The sequence below is a fragment of the Phyllobates terribilis genome, unplaced genomic scaffold (genome assembly GCF_046119375.1).
Source record: "Phyllobates terribilis strain yellow unplaced genomic scaffold, ASM4611937v1 Scaffold_11__3_contigs__length_659146591, whole genome shotgun sequence".
NCBI classification, from domain to species: Eukaryota; Metazoa; Chordata; class Amphibia; order Anura; family Dendrobatidae; genus Phyllobates; species Phyllobates terribilis.
Window position 1 is genome coordinate 288,341,117 of NW_027362771.1, and position 14,760 is coordinate 288,355,876.

Here is a 14,760-nt window from a genome sequence, read left to right on the forward strand (position 1 = left end):
TCCACTGCTCCAAGTAACAGGCTCACTTTGTCTCTAGCAGCCTATTGCCTGTGACCACTGCTGTCACTTCTCCTTACTTCTCCTAACTGACCTGTTACTTTCTGAACTTAGCACTAACTCTCAATCTACCTTCTCTAATCTGGGCCGGCTATTACAGTTAACCCTGTCTAGGCTGAACTGCAGCCCCAGAGGGTTTTACTTTCAGAAACATACATTAATATAAAATATATTTAACCCCTTAAATTATCATCTTCACCACTCACACCCCCGTAATGCCAAACTGAACAGCATTACTGGTCCCACCATCCTAATATTAGTGGCTGGACAGACCTTGCGTCACTCAGAGCTTCTTGTTCTGATGTCACCTCTATCACCAGCACCACTTGTAGAATGAATACAGAGGCTCCTGATGACAGACTAAAATGTCACAGGAGCAGGTCTCAGAGGAGATGTGACAGGTTCTTTTTAATCCCTTTTTGTGATTTTTACATTTATTCAGATGGCCGAAGCTGATATTGTAATGAAAATAACTTGTAGGGTGGATTTGCATCAAAATTTGAAATATAACCAGGTCTACTAGAAAGAAGAGATATACTGTAACTGTATATCAATTAAAGGGAATCTGTCACTCAGTTTTCCCTATATAAGCTGTATCCACCACCTTTCAGTCATCTTTAGCAGTGCAGCTACAACCCCTGCTCCGCATACCTAAGAAAATGCCTTTCATTATTGACCCACAAACATCACCCTTTGGTCTGATGGCCATCTCCAGAACATATTTGGCTTCTCCTCAGTCCCCACAATAACTGTCCTCCTGCAATAATTGACATGGCTGACTTCATGCTCACAGCTTGCTGCGCTTGAGCACCTCTTGTTCTCCGTTGTGCAAGCACAAGAGTTGAGCAGACCGTGTGAATGACTTAGAAGACATTAGACACGTTAATTAAGGGAGGGGAATGGTGATTGTGAAGAGAGAGGAGGGGCTGAGTGTGATCTTGAGTAGACAGCGCAGATTAGAATACACCGCCGAACAATTATAAAATACATTTTTTTAAATGTACACAAAGACAACGTTAACACCTTCACCCCCAAAGCCTGTTTTCACCTTCATGAGTAGGCCAAATTTTGACCAGTGTCAATTTATCTTGAACGCTTCAACGAATCACACTGCATTCTGAGAATGTTTTCTAGTGACATGCTGTACTTCAAGATAGTGGTAAAATTTGTTGGATATGACTTGCGTTTACTTGTGAAAATTTTTTTAATTTGGTAAAAATTTGGAACATTTTGCAATTTTCAAACTTTTAATTTTTATGTCCTTTCCAGTGTTAAGCGAGCACTAAAATTCTCGGGTGCTCGAAGCTCGGGCCAAGCTCATCGTGATACTCGGCTGCTCGACCCGAACAACGAGCCCAATGTTAGTCTATGGGAGACCGAAGAATTTTTGCGGCGGCACCCCCGGCAGTCTGTAGAAAGCCTAAAAAGTGTCCAAAACAATAGTGACAGTGTTCAAATGACATGGGGACAGCATGGGGATCGCCCCTGGAAGCATTTCTGACCCCCAGATAACTGCTGTCAACAACGTGGTCAGAGGTATTAAGCCACTTTTACGGGCTCACAATAAAACATTCAAAAACGAAACTGAAGCGGTTTTCCTGTGAAATATGTTAAGGACCTTCATTTCCAGGGTAAAGACTTGTGTATAAGGTAAAATAAATAACCATAAACAAAAATACTCCTCCACACCTTGGGCTATGTTCACAAGTAGCATTTTTTATGCGTTTTTGCACATTTGTATTGCTTTCAACAGTGACAATGCATTCACCGGGAAATGTCATTTTAACATTTTACAACCTTATCTGGCCATGTGCTGTGTGACACATGCATACAGTGCTGAAAAGAAATGGGAACAGCATGGGGAAGACCCCTGGAAGCAGGTCACTGCCTAAAAGTGTGCCCATCAGAAGTGATCCCTGCCGCATCAGAAGATGCAGACTTGCAACTATCCCCGTGCAAGTCCTTGTCCCAGGGCAGTGTTCAATTGTACCTCCCCCATTCCTTGCAATGCAAGCGCAAGTATGCAGCCTGCCACCCACCCAACCCCAGGCTGCAATACCATACTGCTTGCTTGCCTGCACTTGAAATTGGGACTTTTAGGCATGTGGAGGCGGAATTTGGCCACCACGTCATGGCTGCGTCGGCAGCCTGGTATCCATACTCTGTCCCCAGCTGCCCGGCGGCCGGGTGTCCACGCTTGGTCCCCAGCCGCCAGGGGGCAGCCGGATGTCCATACTCGGTCCCCAGCTGCCCCGCGGCCGGGTGCCACACACGGCCCCTAGCCGCCTGGGGGTGGCCGGGTGTCCATAAACGGTCCCCAGCCGCCCCTATTTGAAGGACAGTCTAACCATAAACACGTGGACAAGTGAATTTGGCCAGGGATGGTCCATCTCACTGACGCCTTCACACTGGGTTAATATTGTGGAAGCCGGGACACAGTTGGACACTGGGATCCAACACGTCCTCCAGACATAGGGGATTGCGGGTCCTGGGTCAATCAGGCTTCAACACAAAGTTCAGAAGGTAGACAGCAGCAGTGGTCGGCCTCCTACACAACAAGCAAATTATTCATGATCATGAGGCCATCCATCTCCTTAGCTTTCTTTTCCTTGGAATGCAAGCGCGTGTATGTAGTAGCGACTAGGCTTGAGGTGGTCAGCGTTTTGGCGCATATCTTACCTCCTCCGAGGATTGCTGGATGTTTTCCTGCTATCATCCCAGTTCTATGACTCCCGTTAAAACAAAGCTTCAGGTGATGAATGATGGATGAGGTGGTGGCAAATGAGAAAGAGCAGGAGGAAGAGGGACCATTTAAATCAATATCAGGCCAGTCAACCACACATGTCTTGTAGGATATATTTCTGTACCAAAAGGAGTGGTTCGGCTACACAGTTATAGGGCATACAGTGAGTGCAATGCCTACCAAAAATTTAGAGGCACTCCAATGCCCCTTGGAAGTGACATGGAAGTCAGAGGGCCTTAACTAAACCATTTTTTCCATTTATAGCAACTTGGTCTCCTGTACACTGTTGGCCTAAGAAGCGAATGGAAGGCTTTCCAAAAATTATGAGGAACTGTAATGCCCCTTGAAACAGACATGGATTACAGCGTACTAAAAACCTTCTACCCATTATTGGGAGTGGGTCTCCCTTAGTTTTCGCGTATGCATTGAAAAGCAAAAGCTGCCTAAAATTAGGAGGAAACGCAATGCCCGTTGGAAGAGTCATGGAGGTTAGAGGTAATTAAAAACAACATTTCAATGCCCCTTGGAAGACCTGTGGAGTTCAGAGTGGTTTAAAAAGATGGTTTTAATGCCCCTTGGAAGAGTGGTGGAGGTCGCAGTGGAATAAAATGACAATATGAATGCCCCTTGGAAGAGTGGTGGAGGTCACAGTAGCTTAACAAGACAGATTTAATGCCCCTTGGAAGAGCTGTGGAGTTCAGAATGGTTTAACAAGACAGTTTTAATGCCCCTTGGAAGAGATGTGGAGGTCACAGTAGCTTAACAAGATGGTTTTAATACCCCTTGGAATAGCTGTGGAGTGCAGATTGGTTTTACAAGATGGTTTTCATGCCCCTTGGAAGAGACGTGGAGGTCACAGTAGCTTAACAAGACAGTTTTAATGCCCCTTGGAAGAGTGGTCGAGGTCGCATTTGAATAAAAAGACAATATCAATGCCCGTTGGGAGAGTGGTGGAGGTCACAGTAGCTTAACAAGACGGTTTTAATGCCCCTTGGAAGAGCTGTGGAATTCAGAGTGGTTTAACAAGACGGTTTTCATGCCCCTTGGAAGAGACATGGAGGTCACAGTAGCTTAACAAGATGGTTTTAATGCCCCTTGGAAGAGTGGTGGAGGTCGCAGTGGAATAAAAAGACAATATCAATGCCCCTTGGAAGGGTGGTGGAGGTCACAGTAGCTTAACAATAAGGTTTTAATGCCCCTTGGAAGATCTGTGGAGGTCACAGTAGCTTAACAAGATGGTTTTAATGCCCCTTGGAAGAGCTGTGGAGTTCAGAGTGGTTTATAAGACTGTTTTAATGCCCCTTGGAAGAGACGTGGAGGTCACAGTAGCTTAACAAGACAGTTTTAATGCCCCTTGGAAGTGTGGTGTAAGTCGCAGAGGAATAAAAAGACAATATCAATACCCCTTGGAAGAGTGGTGGAGGACACAGTAGCTTAACAAGACAGTTTTATTGCCCCTTGGAAGAGTGGTGGAGGTCACAGTGGAATAAAAAGACAATATCAATGCCCCTTGGAAGAGTGGTGAAGGTCACAGTAGCTTAACAAGACGGTTTTAATGCCCCTTGGAATAGCTGTGGAGTTCAGAGTGGTTTAACAAGACAGTTTTCATGCCCCTTGGAAGAGACGTGGAGGTCACAGTAGCTTAACAAGACAGTTTCAATGCCCCTTGGATGAGTGGTGAAGGTCGCAGTGGAATAAAAAGACAATATCAAAGCCCCTTGGAAGAGTGATGGAGGTCTCAGTAGCTTAACAAGATGGTTTTAATGCCCCTTGGAAGACCTGTGGAGTTCAGAATGGTTTAACAAGATGATTTTCATGCCCCTTACAAGAGCCATGCAGTACAGCATATTAAAAACATTATTCCCATTATTGGGGAGAGGATCTCCCATAGTCTTTGCCTATGCCTTCCAAGCAGAAGCTGCCAAAAATTAGGACGGAGGAACTTGCAATGCTGGCAACATGGACCACGGTCACCCTGGTGGTATAGTGGTTTTGGAAGCTGAGGAGAAGGTGAAGAGCAAAATTCAGCCGAAATGAGGAAGCGTATACCCATGTGTGGGTGTGAAGCGGTGCAGGGGAATACATCTCCCGAAATATCACAGTGGAATTGACTTTATGTTACTCTGCTGTCATTTGGTGGTGATGAGAAGTCTGGCCCAATCCAGCCCTTGTTCATTTTGATAAGGGTCAGCTTGTCAGCATTGTCAGTTAACAGACGAGTGCGCTTAACAGTTATAATTCCCACAGCGGCACTAAAAGCACGCTCCGATAACACGCTAGCGGCAGAGCAGGCCAGGACCTCCAAGACGTTCAGAGCGAGTTCATTCCAAGTGTTCAGCTTGGATACCCAATAATTAAAAGGCAGAGAGGAATCACGGAGAATGCTGGTACGGTCGGCAAGGTACTCCCTCACCATCTTTTGAAACTTTCCACTCCTTGTGAGAGTACCCCGCGCCTCAGGGCCTGTAAGCTGGGCGGGTCTCAGAAAACTGTCCCAGAACATTGACAGTGTTCCCCTGCCTCTGCTTGATTGGAGTTGCATCTCTCTCGCCTGTACCCCTTGGTTGGTCAACGAACTGTGACCTCTGCCGCTAGAGTGTTCAGATGGGAATTTTTTTAACAGTTCTGCAGCAAGGGCCTTCTGGTACTGCCCCATTTTTGTAGACCTCTCCACCTCAGGAATAAGAGAGTGAAAATTCTCCTTGTAGCGGGGGTCTAAAAGTGTCACCAACCAGTAATGACTGTCACCCAACATTTTGACAACGCGAGGGTCACGGTTAAGGCAGCGTAGCATAAAGTCAGCCAAGCTTGCCAGACCTGTGGGCATCTCATAACCAGATGAGCCTCTTGAAAGAAACACGGCTCTTGAAAGAAACACGGCTACTAAAAGTTGACCGTGTGGAAGACAGACCGGAGGTGGTGGTGCCCAGGTAACTGGAAGTATTATCTGCTATCCAATTAATAACCTGTTCACACTGATCAGTTTGCAATACTGGTGTTGTAGTGTGCATCCCTAGTAATTCGGTCAAGAAGTGAGAGCGAGAAGATGTGGCTGTTGGTTGTGGCACATTTTCACCTTGGCCACGGCCCCATCCTCTACACGCACCATCACCAGAACGTCCAGTTCCACGTCCCTTGCCACGTGCCTTGCCCATTGTAAATGAAGTAAAATGGCTTACACTCGCACTATCAATGTAAAAAGGGTAATAAAAAGGAGATTAGAAACGTGGAAGAGGAAAACCACAGTTCTGTTTCTCTGGCCTACGCCAGAATCTTTTAAACAGATATATTTGTGTCTGAACACTGAGCGAGACACTCAAACTGTTTTTTTTAATGTAAAAAAGCCAAAAAGGTGGATAATACAGAGATTTGAACTGTGAAACTGCAAAACCACAATTATAGTTATGTGGCCTACACCAGAATCTTTTAAACAGATATATTTGTGTCTGAACAGTTAGGGAGACACTATTACTGTTTGTTTTTACAGAAAAAAAGCCAAAAGCTGGATAATACAGAGATTTGAACCGTGGAACTGCAAAACCACAGTTATATTTATGTAGCCTACACCAGAATATTTTCAACAGATATATTGGTGTCTGAACAGTCACAGACACACTCAATTTTTTTTTTTTGGGGGGTGGAAATACCAAAAGGTTAATAAGATGCATATTTGTACAGTCTGACTGAGGAAACAAAAAAATACAGGATTTAGATGAAAAAAAAAGGATTTTTCCTTGCCCCTGAGACCGGGGGATAAGTCTATCAATTTGACAAGCAGGAGCACACAGGACTGTAATGCACTGTTTGTTGGTATAACCACTGCGTCTCCTATACAGCCTGCCTGCCTGCCTGATATCTGGGATGGATATTAGTCCTGAGAAGGACTGTTTGTTTGATTTGGCAGGCTTAAGAGACCCTACACTACCTATTTCGCACTAAATATCTCTCCCTAACTCAGCAGCACTGACCCTATACTGTCTGATCCCAGGCGACTGTGTCCAAGATGGCGGCGCCCTGTTTTAAATTCTCGAGGTGATGCTGTGCGGCCAGCCAATCACTGTAATGCCCACAAACAACATGGCTGTGGCATTACAGCGACTGGCTGGCAATCCCTGCATGTTCATTGGCTCTGTAAAGAGCGCCAAACATGCAAGGCAAAGACCCGAGCTCCCGCCCGAGTAACCCGGAAATGCTCGGTGCTCGCCGAACATCTCGAGTAGCGAGATGCTAGGGCGAGTACCAAGCAGTGTCGAGCATGCTCGCTCAACACTAGACCTTACATCAGAGAGTTATGTCACACATAATAGTTAATAAATAACATTTCCTACATGTCTACTTTATATCAGCACAATTTTTGAATCTCTCATTGCTACAGAAATGGCAAACACATGGTTGCTAACTTCGGTTTAGGCACACTGGGGCACAGAAGGGAGGGGGCATTTGGATTTGGAGCTCAGAATTTGCTGAATTTCTTTTGGAGGGCAAGGGGCCATTTAGCTTTTCCAGAGCCTTTGTGCTACCAGTAGCGTGGAAGCCCCCTATATTTCCAATAACAGATGATTGACCTGAGTGAGTTTTTTTTGTGGATTGAGTTGAAGCTTTTATTGGGAACATTTTACATAACATTTTAGATCACATTTATTCTGCGCTTTATGCTGAGCAGTTCTATCGGGGTTTCCATCTAAATCTCCGAGTGACGTTATTAAGATGAAACTCCCAACAGATTCATTAACAATAATGAGGCAGCAGAGTTACTCTGGACTCCATCTGGCCTTTGTTCAGCGGTGTCCTTTTTTTTTAGAGGTGCACAAAACTGTGGCCAATGACGTTTTTATGCATGCCTAAAAAGACAGACACCTGTATGAAAGGCCAGACAGTATCCACAGTGCTTCCCTCTGAATCACGTATTTCAGAGATTTACACGGAAACCCCGGTGTAAACGCTAAGCGCAGAACGCAGGATAAATGTGAGCCGAGCATTACTGCAATTTTTGGAAGGTAGAATGGACAAATCAAAGCAGGCTTTATTTAGTTTTTACACTCCTCATGCAGTATAAGTGATTAGATGACTTTATTCTTCGGGTTGAAGCCATTACAGCAATACCATATTCATATCGGGTTTTTATGTTTGGTAGCTGTCACACACTAAAAGTCGCTTTAATTTTTCAAAAACTAGTATTTGCATCACCATATTTTGAGAGCTACAATTTTTCCATATTATGTCCATCAGTGTCATGTGAGGGCATGATTTTTCCTGGACAAGTTTACGTTTTTATTGGTACCATTTTTGGGCACATGACATTTTTTGATCATTTTCTATTATAATTTTTGGGAGGCAGAATAAACAAAAACCAGCAATTCAGGAATTGTTTTTTTTTTTTTTTTTGGCGTTCCACGTGTGGTAAAATTGATAAGCCAGCTTTATTCATCAGGTCAGTATAATTACATTGATACCACATTTGTATAGTGTGAAGACACAGGGTCTTCCGTGGGTGTAATACTTCTCAGACAACACAGGGTGATGGTAAAACAGCGTGGCAATACTTTATTGAACCACAAAGCAGGCAATAAACATATAGAGCAGTCCCAGCAAATACTTAAGATGGTACAACATTACACAGTCTCACCATTCCGCTCTGCCAGCCTGGGATAGAACAGCTGCAACTTTGGGACTTCCAGGCTCAACTACCACAACCAGTGGTCCCCCGCTTCTGGCAGGCCCCCACAGAGAGAAGGTAGGGTCAGCTTAGGAAGCTAGCTAGGTACTAGGCCAGGAGACTCAAGGGTCCCACCCTGGCCTCTCTGAGAGTTTCCATGGGGCCAGATTACCGACGGGTCCCAATCTGGCTTCTCTGAATGTCTCCATGGGTTTCAAGTGACCGGAGGGTCCCACCTGGCAACCCAAAACAACATATCCATGGGTCCAGGTGACTTCATAGTCCCAACCTGTTCTCCTCAAATGTATCCATGGTCTTTCTGATGATCAATGGAGCAGATCCGCATCTTTCCAGTCAGGGCTATACACCCTTAAGCTACAATCATGTAGAATCCAAATCTGTGCTTCTTTGGGTAACGCCATCCTACCAAGCTGATGATGTGAAGCGAGTCTGACCATTGATTCTCCTTGTAACGTCTCTTTTCAATCTGTGTTTCAAGTCTTCCTGCTACAAAAGCACATGTCCCTTAAAATATTTACAGTTGTCCTTCAAGTACACATTCACAGGTAAAGGGTTAGGGAGGGCATTTCTCACAGGGCTCCTGTATCATTGTTTGAACTAATCTATTTACATAGTTGGTATAGTTGGAGGGACTCTTTAAATCAACCTCTAGCTAGCTTAGTATAATATGTAGCATATTAACAAACATTCATTGTTCCACAGACCAATAGAAGAAAACATTCAGGGTTATACAAATACTGGTCTGTCTTTCCCCAGCCACAGAAATACACATTGTTTTCTTTCTCCTTCCCCCCTTTGTTGCCCCCAGTTTTTTCCCCTTTCGTATTTTTGACTTGTTTTTTTTGTCTTCAACACTGTAGGAACTGTAATACAAGTAAATGGCAAGTAGGAGGGGGGCTTCAGATAATTTTTATTGAAGATATCCCCATTAAAGATAACAATTGTGGAAGTTATTAACTCATATATTTATTATTCTCCTTTTTTTATCCCCCTATTTGGTTTTAGCTTCTTCATTCTTTTCAATTAGTATTTGACCCTATTTACGTGTTTAAATGTCAATTTGACCCACTCCACAGCGTCCCTTTTCTTCTCTACCCATGGAGAATGACAACTGATGATGCAGTGCTTAGCTTTTTTCCCATTGGTCAGATCGACAGTTACTAGTTTTTCCCTTAGTAAGGTGATAAGAATCCTGGCAATAAGGTGTGGGATGTCCTTCGTGATGTGTGTCTTTTTTTGGAAGTGTATTCCCATGCACCTCTTCACACCCACACATGGGTATACACTTTCTGATTTTGGCTATTTGCTCTTGTCCTCCTCCTTCTCCTCATCCTCATCCTCCACCACCATATCACCAGGGTGACCGTGGTCCGTGATGCAACACCCACATAATTTTTTCAAAGGGTGTTTATGATGCCTGTAGAAAATATTTTTTATACAGTATGTTCATGCATACCCCCCAGGGGTAAATGTTTGTCAGCCCATACACAATTTTTTATGAGGCCCTCCTCCACGTCTCTTCCAAGGGGCATTGGAGTGCCTCCAAATTTTTGACAACCCTTGCATTCACTGCATAAGCAAACGCAATGGGAGACCCCCTTCCAAATAATGGGAACATTGTTTTCAGGAGGCCCTGCTCTAAGTCTCTTCAAAGGGGTATTGGGGTGCGTCCAAATTTTCAAAGTGGTATTGGTGTGCATCCAAATTTTTGGCAGCCCTGCCACTCACTGCATACGCAATAACAGTATAGGAGACCCTCTCTTTAGTAATGGGAACAATAAAACATAGTCGGCTGAGAGCCGACTGCTGGCTCTTTAAGAATAGTAAAGGCCACCTGATGGCCCTATAAAAATAGGCTTTGTGACTTTCAGAGTCCCTCCTTCATAAATGAAACACAATGTGTCTGATGATATGTCACACACCACATGGCCAGATAAGGTTGTAAAATGTTAAAATGAGATTTCCTGGTGAATGCATTAGAAAGCAATGCAAAAGTGCAAAAACGCTACGTGTGAACATATCCCAAGGTGTTGAGGAGCATTTTAGTTTTTAGTTATTTATTTTGCTTTATATACAAGTCATTACCCTGGAAAGGATGTTTTAGGCACCAGGCACTTGCTGGATCAGAAATGGGTTCTGAATCATCAGTGGATTCTGTGGTCTCCCATTCTGGTTCAGCCAGGGCTGATGCTGCTCAGCATCACCATCAGTCCCAACGCCTAGCCAATGCACGAGAGGTACAAGGGGTATCTCATGTATTTGTGCCTAGCAATGTGAAGCACAGGTTGCGGAGAGAGACTAGGCCACCGCAGCCTAAGTCTAAAATGCATCGCACTGAGCATGCCCGTGACATGGCGCACCGTGATCGGTGGTTCAGGGACCCGCTGACCCGGTGACCTGGCACCGCCTGATTGGTCACAGGCGACGTCACCAATGGTGCGACAGTGGGGCAGGGCTTAGTTTTTAAAAGGTCCGCCCACAAACATGGTGGCACGCTCAGATCATTTGAGCTAGTTGATTGGTTGTGCACGCTTCTCTCCTGAGCTCCTCTAAGAGCCATATTGAGCGGGTCGGATCAGCCCGGTAGCATGCCGGCTGAGTGCACGAGTACCTGGCAGAAATCACTCACACACACTAGCGTCGTCTCCTATAGCATAGTGCCTGTACCGCAGACAGGGCTACTGCTCCTAGTCCGGTCACACGTCTCCCTGCGGTTCTTGGAGATTGTGCGAACCGTCTTACCCTTCCGTGTGCTTTAACACGAAGGGCTAAGATTTTGTTAGGTGCGTCGCTGGTCGCTCTCCCACCATGCAGTTAACGGAGATAGAGCATACCGCTATACCCTGTCCGGTGTGAAGTTAACATGGAAGGGTTATCTTTAGTTGGTTGTCTTCCCTTCTCACCCGGGAAGAGTTCGGCAGCAGTCCACCAGGCTGCATCGCGGACCCTGGGGTCAGTTGCGTTCCTATTTAATAAAGTGTTTGCAACCGTCCCCCTAACAGTCAGTCCACCAGGCTGCATTGCAGGCCCCGGGGTCGGTTGCGTTCCTATTTAATAAAGTGTTTGCAACCGTCCCCCTTACAGTATCTGAGCGCCAGGGTCTTGCCGAACATGGCCGACAACCAGCAGCTGCAGCGTTATATACAGCAACTGGAGACCAGACTCAGGTCTCTGGAGCAAACGGTCCCAGTTGCTGATACCACTGCAGTAGCTATCCAGGCGACTTCTCTAGCAGCCAACATGATAAACTCGGCTGCCACAGCTGCAAGTGCTCCATTACCCCACTTTGCTCTCCCGGAGAAATTTTCTGGGGACAGTATATTTTGCAGGGGTTTTATAAATTTATGCTCCATTCACTTGGAGATGATGGAGGCATGATTTCCTTCCGAGAGAGCCAAAGTGGGTTATGTTATCTCGTTGCTCTCCCACAGGGCTCTGGAGTGGGCTACTCCACTGTGGGAGCGGAATGACCCGGTTGTGGCTAATGCAGGTTTTTTTCGTAGGACCTTAAAAAGCGTCTTTCTGGGGCCTCAGGTCACGCATGACACGGCTCTTAAGCTGCTTGCGTTGACCCAGGGTTCGGTCACCACCAGCCACTATGCCATTCAGTTCAGAACCTTCAAGGCTGAACTAGATTGGCCGGAGCGGTCGCTGATCCCGGTGTTTTGGAGGGGGCTGGCTGGGCACATTAAATATGCTCTAGCTACCAGAGAGATTCCAACCTCTCTGGAAGAGTTAATTACACTTGCTAACCGAATTGATCTGCGTCATTCTGAACGCAAGTTAGAGCTGGAGCTTTCCAGACCTCGGTTTCGGTTGGCACCCGCTTTCTCTAGGCCTATCTCCAAACCCGCGGTTTCCAATCCGGAGCCTGAGGCTATGGACATATCCTGAACTAAGTCTATGTCCCCTCTTTCCCGACTCACACATCCCCTGGAGTACCCTGTTAATAAGGTCTCCAAGCAGTCGGGAAACGAGAGTGTCTAACCGCCGTTGGAGGGGGTGTGTTAGATTCAGGGGTCTCGTCCTCCAAATTACTTTATGAGGTGACGTTGTCCTTCGGAACAACCATGGTCACAGCCAAGGCGTGGGTGGATTCTGGAGCTGATGGCAACTTTTTGTCTGCAGCATTTGCCCTGAGACATGCCATTCCTATGGAATTACTACCTAGGCCAATGAACATCAGTGTGGTCAATGGGTCCCTGCTGGATACACAAATTACCCACCAGTCTGTTCCTCTCACCATGTCACTTCCTCAGGGTCACCGGGAGGTTATCTCCTTCCTTATTATCCCCGGGGGATTAGATGAGGTGTTATTGGGCCTTCCTTGGCTACGCCATCACTCTCCACACATTGACTGGTGTACAGGGAGAATTTCATCCTGGGGTAAAGACTGTGTGCCCCAGTGTATGGTTACAGCTGCCCGAGGAGCCGTCTCTGAGCCTCTTTCCGACTTGTCCGCTCTGCCTGTACAATACCGGAGCTTTGCGGATGTCTTTTCTAAAAAGGCTGCTGAGACTTTACCTCCCCACCGACCATATGACTGCCCTATTGACCTGGTCCCCGGTACTGAGCCACCTCGCGGTAGGGTCTACCCTCTGTCTGTACCCGAGACCCAGGCCATGTCTGATTATGTCCAAGAGAATCTGGCTCGGGGGTTTATCAGAAAATCGGTCTCTCCTGCGGGAGCGGGGTTTTTCTTCGTTCAGAAAAAAGGGGGTGATTTGCGTCCCTGCATTGATTACAGAGGATTAAATGCCATCACCATCAAGAATAAATATCCTCTGCCCCTTATTTCTGAGCTGTTTGACAGGTTGCGAGGGGCTCATATTTTCACTAAACTGGACCTGCAAGGGGCATATAATCTGGTGCGAATCCGTTAGGGCGACGAGTGGAAAACAGCCTTTAACACTCGTGATGGCCATTACGAGTATCTCGTTATGCCTTTCGGATTATGCAATGCCCCCGCGGTTTTTCAAGATTTTGTCAACGATATCTTTCGGGATTTGCTGCTATCTTCCATGGTAGTCTATCTTGATGATATTCTTATTTTTTCCCCGGACCTCTCCACACACCGAGTGGATGTTCGCAGGGTTTTCGAGCGTTTGCGAGCAAATTCCTTGTACTGTAAGCTGGAGAAGTGTCAATTTGAACGAGAGTCGTTACCGTTCCTGGGCTACATCATTTCCAGTAAGGGATTGGCTATGGATCCACAAAAGTTGGTGGCGGTACAGAACTGGCTGGAGCCCATTCTCTTAAAGCGGTACAACGCTTCATGGGCTTTATTAACTACTACCGGCAGTTTATACCACATTTTTCCACCCTGGTGGCTCCCTTAGCCGCTTTAACCCGAAAGGGTGCCAATCCAAAGGACTGGTCTCAGGAGACATCCGAGGAGTTAAGGGAGATTAAATCCAACTTTGCAAGAGCTCCCATTCTCCATCGCCTGGATGTGGACAAGCCATTCTTCCTGGAGGTTGATGCCTCTTCTGTCGGAGCAGAAGCGGTTCTCTCCCAAAAGAATGAACAGGGTCGGACAAGACCATGTTTTTTCTTCTCCAAGACCTTCTCTCCAGCAGAGAGGAATTATACTATTGGTGACAAAGAATTGCTGGCCATTAAAATGGCTTTTTCTGAATGGAGGTACCTCTTGGAGGGAGCTAAACATCCGTTTGTGGTATATTCTGATCACAAAATTCTGTTATACCTACAGACGGCGCAGCGTCTTAACCCGAGGCAGGCCAGGTGGTCTCTTTTCTTTTCTCGGCTCAATTTGTCCATTCATTTCTTAAAAGGAGAGAAGAACCTTCGGGCGGACGCTTTGTCCCGGTCCATGGATATGGCTGAGGATGAGGACGAGCCAAGGCTCATTGTTCCGCCAAAATGTATGCGGACGCTGGCTCCAGTGTCCCTGAACCAGGTTCCTCCCTGGAGGACGTTTGTTCCACCAAATTTACAGAACGAGGTACTGTCCTGGGCACATGCCTCTTAGATTGGAGGTCATTTTGGGGTCAAGTGTACCACAGAGCTTCTCCAACGCTCATATTGGTGGCCTCGGTTAGCCCAGGACGTTAAGGAGTGTAACATACCTGGCGGCGTCCTTGCATAGTGGTCCATCTCCCACTGTGCAGGAGCGCGCACTTGATCTCCTGTCCAGAATGTCTCTCTGGCTTCCCTCCATGCTGTCTGTTTGTGTCTGTCTCTGCTGCTTAAGGGCGGCGCCCGATCACTTCCTGCTTTTTGTACCTGCTGTGGGTCACACCCCTTGTGCGTCCTCAGCCTA